This window comes from Rhinopithecus roxellana, chromosome 9 (genome assembly GCF_007565055.1).
Source record: "Rhinopithecus roxellana isolate Shanxi Qingling chromosome 9, ASM756505v1, whole genome shotgun sequence".
Classification (NCBI taxonomy): domain Eukaryota; kingdom Metazoa; phylum Chordata; class Mammalia; order Primates; family Cercopithecidae; genus Rhinopithecus; species Rhinopithecus roxellana.
Window position 1 is genome coordinate 92,953,226 of NC_044557.1, and position 8,322 is coordinate 92,961,547.

General features: G+C 47.2%; 1 pseudogene; it reads right to left on the bottom strand.

The window, feature by feature from the left end:
* Positions 1–3,448: 3,448 nt before the first annotated feature.
* On the bottom strand, positions 3,449–3,850 carry LOC104675667 (annotated as a pseudogene).
* Positions 3,851–8,322: the final 4,472 nt, after the last annotated feature.

Below are 8,322 nucleotides of genomic sequence, written 5' to 3' on the forward strand. Positions count from 1 at the left end.
GGAATTTATCTAACTGATAAGCTTGCTCAGTTACTAAGTGACAAATTATTGCAATATTGCTTGTAGTAAAACATTGGAAACATACATAACGTCCATCAAGAGGAGACTAATTAAATAATCTTACTATATCCATTAAATGGCATATATGCAGATGCCAAAAAGAATAAAAATATTTTTATATGTTTTAAGAGATATGGGATATATTGGTACTTGAAATAGGATGCCAGAGGTGTTTATGGTATGCTACTTTGTGTGACGGAAGTACGTGGTGATGAGCATATACCTTTATACATGTTTGTTTTCTGTAGGAATCTCAGGAAGGTAATAAAGGTGGTTATTATGGTGGGGGTGGGGAACTCAATGGATGGCGGGCAAAAATGGAGATAAGAACTTTTCCTGTGTGCCTTTCGAAACTGCTTATTTTGTAAGCTATTGAAATGTATTTCCTATTCAAAGATACTTGGTAAGCATTGAAACCTTTGCAAAGGTAGCACAAAGTCACGTGGAGATGGAGGGGTACAAGGCAGAGGTGAGGAATGGCTCCTGTGTTCCAAGGAGGAGCCTGGATAGGCCCCTCAGAGTCTCTGCTCACAGGTAAGGGGCTGGCCGACAGACCGCAGGTCGTAACACTCCCAGTTGTGCAAGAATAAGCAACCTCAGACCATCCAGGCAGCCCTGAGTCAGCATACGGCCCTGCCTCTGCATGCAGAGAAGGGGCTTTCTCAAGGTGAATCCATGAAGAACATGCTTCAGGCCTGAGTTGACCTGTCTGGGGCAAAACGCAGGCTTTACCAACCTTTCCCAACTGGAGGACACACCCAGCTGTCTGGCGAAAGCCAAGGTTGTGTCCCACAGTCAAAGCCAAATAGAGGCCCGAGGAGGTTGTCCAGACAACCCAGCAACGGCAAAGGAACAAGAAAGCTTCCGTCAGCCATCACCTAGTCAGACTGTCTGCTCCCTTTCCTTCCTGAAAGCACAGTGTAGCCCAAGGAAAGACAGTGTGGGTTTCTGTGTTAGATAGGGAAGCAGCTTCCAGCTCTGATGCTCAACAGTTAAGGGTAACTCTGGGCAAGTCGCTTAAGTTCATGAGAACTCAGTTTCCTAATCTACGGAATGGGTACACTTGTGCCCAACTTACAGAATTCTTGGGAGGATTAGAAATAATGCATGTAAAGTGCTTGGTATTTTGTGCTCAGTTCAGGGTAACCACACGGGACCCATGTGTTAACATATCTTTCACTTCCAGCTCTGCCTAGTGGAGACTTTCACCAGGGAGAGATCTCTGAGCAACTACCTAGCTATTATCTAGCCTCACTAGATAATTGGTTATGTTCACGTAGTCTAGGTTTAGCCAGATGGGGCAAAGGGACTAGGTCAGGAATGGCAAATACCCTGACCATGTGTACATGTCACATTTGTACACTATGTCTAGGGTAGAGATTGCTAGTCTACCGTAGACATAGCTAGTCTACCCTATGACATAGAGAATTCTTCTCAATGCCATGTTCCAGACAGCCATTGTCCATTGACTGCCGTGCAGGAGAGGTGAAATCCACTTAGTAATTCTAGATAGATATCTAAAGCCCCATCACAATCTTGCTTCCTCTGATTTCTCAGATTCTATCAAAAATGACAATAGAAAGCACTTTTAATATTTAAAGAACATTAAAATAGATTACCACTTTCACATTATTTAATTAACATCAAAACATTTCTCTTTGATGTGATGTGGACCGGGTCACGGGCAGAGATTTCCCACAAGGTCCTGCTGTACCTTGAGGGACTGGCATCTGGCATGAAGTCGACCCCTGCCTGGCTCACCTTTCGTCAGGAGATTCTGTAGGACCAACACATGTTCTTCTGCATTCGCACTTTTTATTTTGTTTCTTTATTTTGGAGACAAGATCTTGCTGTGTCACCTAGGCTGGAGGGCAGTGGCACAGTCACAGCTTACTGCAGCCTCAAACTCACAGGTTCAAGCGATCCTCCCTCCTTAGCCTCCTGAGTAGCTGGGACTACAGGCATGCACCACCACATCCTGCTAATTTTTTTGTATTTTTTGTGGAGACGGGTTCTCACAGGCTGGTCTCAAACTCCTGGCCTCAAGTTATCCTCCCACCTTGCCTTCTCAAAGTGCTGGGATCATAGATACGAGCCACTGCACCCAGCCTACATTTACCCACTTGAAATAAACTCTGTGTATCCAGTTCACTCAGCACTAGTTCTCTAGGCTCTGCTGTGGTGGCCCTGTGGGAAAGGGAAGGGACAGAAGATATTTATTAAGTACTGACTGTTTGCTAGACAATCTATTTAATCTCTTCTTTTCAGTCATCTTTTGAGGTAGATGTTACTACCCCCATTGTACAGTGGTAAAATTAAGGCTTAGAGAGTTTAAATGGTTTCTTCCCAAGGTCTCAGAGCTAGTAAGCTGACTGAGTAAATTTCCTGCCTGTTTAAACAACAGTTATGAGGCAGAACAAATCCTCCCAAACGAAACTTGTCTGGATCTGATTTCTGTTTGTTCCTTAACTTGAAGTGTTGGAACATATTTGGGGCCATAGAGTGGTAGAGCTGTTTAATTTGGATGCACAGGGCACATGGTTTCACTATTATAGCTCGTTTTGTTTTGTTCTGATTTCTGCAGCACTGTGGAATGGTCAGCCCACATCCCTGTGGAACCACCCACCTTTCCAAAAACTCCTCCAAGCTGGTAAAGGCTGGATTGTCCAGGAAGTCCCCTACTGTGCCTTATTCTTCCTGGCACCCCTCTGCTCCACTGATGAAGGTTCAGCCAGGAGTCCTGGGCTGCCCCTCAGTCAAGACCAAGCTGGCTCCCGGTCACTTGTGACAGTAAGTAAAGCATCCTCATCCTCATCCTCATCATCATCCTCATCTGACAAAAACTGATCCCACACCCCCATGCTGGGGTCTGGGTGCTAAAGACAAGATCTCTGCTGAGCACATCACTGCCTGGGCCTCACAGTGAGCTATGCGCTTGTATTTTATATGATGTATCACCGTTTATCCACACCATGGATTATGCCAGTCTCATGGGATAAATGCTATTTTTTTTGTGGCAGTTTTTACAGTTTTATTTAAACACAAAATGTACACATGAGCTGTCTACTCATTCTCTTTCTTTTGTTGTTGTTTTTTTTTTTGAGACGGAGTCTCGCTCTGTCGCCCAGGCTGGAGTGCAGTGGCGCGATCTCAGCTCACTGCAAGCTCCGCCTCCCGGGTTCCCGCCATTCTCCCGCCACAGCCTCTGAGTAGCTGGGACTACAGGCGCCGCCGCCACACCCGGCTAGTTTTTTTTTTTGTATTTTTAGTAGAGACGGGGTTTCACCGTGTTAGCCAGGAGGGTCTCGATCTCCTGACCTCGTGATCCACCCGCCTCGGCCTCCCAAAGTGCTGGGATTACAGGCTTGAGCCACCGCGCCCGGCCTGTCTACTCATTTTCTTTGCTGCGTTGCCTGACATTAGGGTTGGTGGCTGTGATGGCTAGCTGGGCGGCTCTTTCCAAGATGGCTTTGTGGTTCTTGGAGGAAACATTGTGAGCCATGTCAGCACGGGGAGATTTGTTGCAAATCAGCAGCACTTCCAGCTTCTTGACGTTGTGGATCAGGAACTTCCAGAAGCCACTGGGCAGTATGTGCTTTGTTTTTTGGTTGCTCCCAATGTTGGGCATCAAGATCTGGCGTTTGAACTTTCTGTGAACCCTGTTGTCAATACCTCTGGGTTCCCGTCAGTTACACTTAATTTTGACGTATCAGTCTGACTGGTGATGGATGAACTTCTTGGTTCTCTTTTTGATGATCTTGGGCTTCACAAGGGGTCTAAGGGTGGCCATGATGCTGAGGAGATGGCTGCCACCTCGTAGGCAGCACTGAGGAACAGGATAAATGCTATTATTAAACCCATTGTACAGATGAGGAAACTGAGACTCCAGAGAGTGAAGTAGTTTGTATAAGGTCATGCCCTTAGCAAGTGCATCTGGATTTACATTCTGAGCTCTTGACTAATCTACGTTGCCTCTAATGGGCTCCCTCATTACAGACTTGCAGTAGTTAGATTACGTCTAATTATGAGTAATAGAAAAAAAACCAAATAACAGCCGTTTAAGCAACATAGGCGTTTACTTCTCTGTTGTGTCCAAGGCATCCTGAGGAGCTGTCTGGGCTGGTATGGAGCCCCAGAGTGTCAATTAATCAGGTTCCTTCTCTCCGTTGTTTTGTGCTGCATTGGTTTCATGCCTAAGGTCACCTCGTGGTCCACAGTAACTGCTGGAGCTCCAGCCATTGCATTTCACTCTGATTTGTTTTTTCTAAGACCAGCAGAGAGCAGGCACAAAAGAACCAGCGAGTAGGCAAGGGTAGGAGCAATACTGCAAATTTATTTTTGGTCACCTAGCTTCAGGGAAGTAGGTGGGTAGGGAGAGGTCTGTTGGCCTCCGGCAAAGGAGGCCGACAGAGTCCCCCAGTGGGGCACGGGCGTGTCGGGGGGCGTTCCGCAGGTGCGACCAGGTAAATCTTGGTCTCTTCGGATTGATGTCACCTGGTGCATGCCCGGTTGGTCTGCACCTTCCCGGGTGCCAGCTGCATTTTCACGCGCGCGGGAAAAGTTGGTGAAGAAGAACCCGGAAGTGCACCATCTTGCCTCCGTTCGTCCAAACACACTCTTGCCAGTATAAAGGAAGAAACAAATTAACTTGTGTATGCTTTTTCTTGAAGCGTATTTTCTAGGTTTCAACCACTTCTAATTAGATTGCATGGGCCAAAACACAGTCATATACAAGAGAAACTGGGAAATATTTATTTGGGCTGGTTATCTGTTAAAATTTGGTGTTCTATTATGAGAGATGAAGAGGAGATTGAATACAACCCATTATTTCTTTATTTGAGACCAAAACAAGGGCTTGGGCTGGGAATTAATGTATTCATTGTTGAATAATTTATTAATTTTTAAATATGTAGAAAGGGTTTTCTCTGTGCTCATTTGATTCTCCATCCTGGGGACCCAGGGTATCTAAGACAGACACAGTCTCTGCTGCCGTGGTCTCACAGTTCATAGCCATACAGTTAGAGTCATGCCTCTGACTTGGATGCACTTTGTGACTCCAATATACCACATCCTCCTCTGAGCTTTGGTTTTTTTATCTACAGGATTGTTGGATCCTGTAACTGATAGGGACCTTCTAGCTAGAATATTCCCTGATGAGGTGTGTCTGAGATTTAGGAGAAAGGTAGGATGATAAAGAACCTGGCTTCCATTTACTCCCTGGGGATAACAATCACTAACTTGCTGGGTTATTATTTAAATTGGGTGGGTCCCGTGGGGAAGTGCCCAGAAAGGTGCCTGGCAGAGAAGGGGGTCTTTTGTTTATGTCTCCCTGTCTCTTCTAAGGAAGAAGGAAATTCCCTGGCCATGTAAGGAGAATGCATTTGGAGCTTCAGGACATCCAGGGCGTATGGGGTGCCCAGGGCTTGGAAGCTGTCAGGGGAGGTTGGAGGGTACCCACAGTCTCCCACTCATTCCCCACAGTACCCTGACTCTGGAAAATTTTCTCTAACCCTAGGGCAGAGGATCACTGCAGACTTTTTACCCAGGGTGGGAAGCCTCTCTGAGAGGCAGCACATGGATTCGGGAGCCCGTCAGCCTGAATTTAAATCCTGATTCTGTCACCTACTAGCTTATAGTATGGGCTAAATTGTGACCCACAAATTCGTAGGATGATATCCTAACCCCTAGCACCTTAGGATGTGACTGTATTGGAAGATAGGTCTTTACAGAGGTCCTCAAGTTAAAATAAGATTACTAGGGTGGCCTAATTCAATGTGACTGGTGTCCTTAGGAGAGGAGAAAACATGGCCATAGGTACAGAGGGGAAGACCATCTGAAGACACACAAAGGAGACAACCATCTACAACCCAGAGAGGCCTCAGAAGAAACCAACTCTGCCAACATCTTGATCTCAGACTTCCGGGCCCCAGACCTGTGAGGGAATCAATTTCTGTTGTTTGAACCCCACAGCCTGCAGTTGTTTATTTTGGCAGCCCTAGCAAACTGCTACAAGCTCTGTGATGTGACACTTTTTTCACTTAAACTGTCTGTGTTCACTTTCCTCATTTACAAAACTGGTAGCATAGTAACATCTCCCTCATACGAATGTTCTGAGGCTTTCAATATGGAGAGTCCTTAGAACAGGGCCTGGCACAGGATTTGCTGTCAGTCAGTATAAGCTACAATTACGATGGTGAGTACCTGCCCACCTCCTCTCCAGACCTCAAAGGCCGAGGTTCCTGTCTATGCTCCTCCCTCTAGCATTCAGTGGAATGGGACGCTGTGCTCCTAGTAGGGAACACTCCCGGACAAACCAGGTCTGAGCTAACTCAATGCACGATGAATGAATGAATGCAGCCTTGAATGTTTACTGGAAACAGGCGTTTCAATCAATACTGGTGGATATCTCAATTGTAAATGCTTAAAGGCAGAGATAAAACTGTCTGTAGTCGGTATGGTACGTGAGTGCCTAAGGGTGAAAATAGGGGATTTCTTTTAGGGGAGAGGCAGCGATGCTAACAGTCACCTACGCAGCAGGTGAGCCAGGCCAGAGACACCTGGCCCCAGGCCAGAGGCTTACCTGCATCTTGGGAGGCTGACGCAGCTGCCTGGGAAACACGGCCGACGAGGAGGACGTGACTGAGCACGCGGGCAAGCGGGTGCAAGGTGGCAAAGCTGTCAGAGAAGCTACGGAGACACCTGTAGGGATGGGCCACCTGGCAGAACAGCACTCTGCACTGGCATCCTGCAGAGAAGCCCCCAGATGCTGCCAGCAGAGCCGACGGGGGTTGAGCAATGCCCTCGGATAGGGGGTCACCCAGTTGCCTGGCGGGTCGCCCAAAGCAGGGCCTACCCTCCAAGCTTGGGATTGACTCCTGGGCCTGGTTTCTCCTCCTGCCCTGCCCTGGGGAACTTTATAAAAGGCTTCTCCAGCACCTATCTGCAATGAAATTTCTGTTGCTTGGATATAAGACGCATGTGAAATATTCCATTGTATTCTCCCTGCACAAATTTTAAAAGATTCTGAGCAACACACAGAGGTGTCACCTGGTACTTACTTCCCCCTGTTGCTGGGGAAACCCCTGGACAGAAGGGCCTGTCCACCCCCGGTGTACCCCATGAGGCTTTCTTCTTCCGCCTTGTCTACTGAGTTTCTATCTGAGCCCTCTCCTTCCCAACCTTCCCCGTTTTCTGGTTATGGATCCTTCAACTCTTCCACCTATTATACCACAACCCGTTCTGGGAATCTAGGAAAGCAATCATGGAATCTAGGAATACCATTGTGCCCAGAGTTGGGGGTTGGAGTCCACAAAGATATTCCGGAGAAGATGAAGTTTACACCCAGTTTTGTTGGAGGTCAAAGACAGCCACCCCAATTCAGCCTCCCATCTGCCAACGTGCCCATTCATCTCATCAACACTTATTAAACCTCTACTGTGTGTAGCCAGGCTCTGGATGCTGGGGATACACTGGAGATGTTTCTCGAAGAGCTAACCCCCACAGAGGAGAGACAGGCCTGCAAACAGAAAATGGGGCTCACACGAGACACTGCTTTTCCAAAATACCTTTTTTCAGAGTCATCATCGTGAGGGGCTGGGACATGTGGGCAGTGGAGACTTGGCCAGAGAGGCTAGCCTGGAAGGTCTCCAAAGGAGGGCCCTACAGATGTGTTTCGAGGAACAAAGTGTCCACAAACTTCCTGTGCTTGCCAGGTAGAAGTTATTTGCACACACGTCCTTCCTCCACACAAATTGTATCCACCCCCATGCGTAATTGCAGGCCTCCTCCTCCACATTGACTGCTAGAAATCATTAAAACTGTCCCTGAAAACAGAGGTAGTCTTCACCTGTTGTGCAGAGGAGTAAAGAAAGTTTTCTCCCAGTGCTTTTTGGGGAATTGTTCCATGTTACTTACTCTAGATAGAATTGTCTAGACAAATAAACCAGTAGACCAAGAGAACATTCTGCAATGATAGAAGTTTCTGCTGGCCAGTCTCAGCAGCCACTGGTCACGGGGGTTATTGAGCACCTGAAGTGTGGCCAATTTTTAATTTCATTTCCTTTGAATGAATTTAAACACACACCTGTGTGGCTGCCGGCTGTTGTATTAGACGGCGCAGGTCTAGCCATCAGGGGTTGCCCCTTCGCAGAACTGTAGCCACTGTATTATCACGGACATTTCTTCTCAAGACCTGTTTTCTACATGGCAGCTTCATGCACTGCTGCTCTGGCCCTTGCAGTGGTGCAGTGGTCCCAACACGGT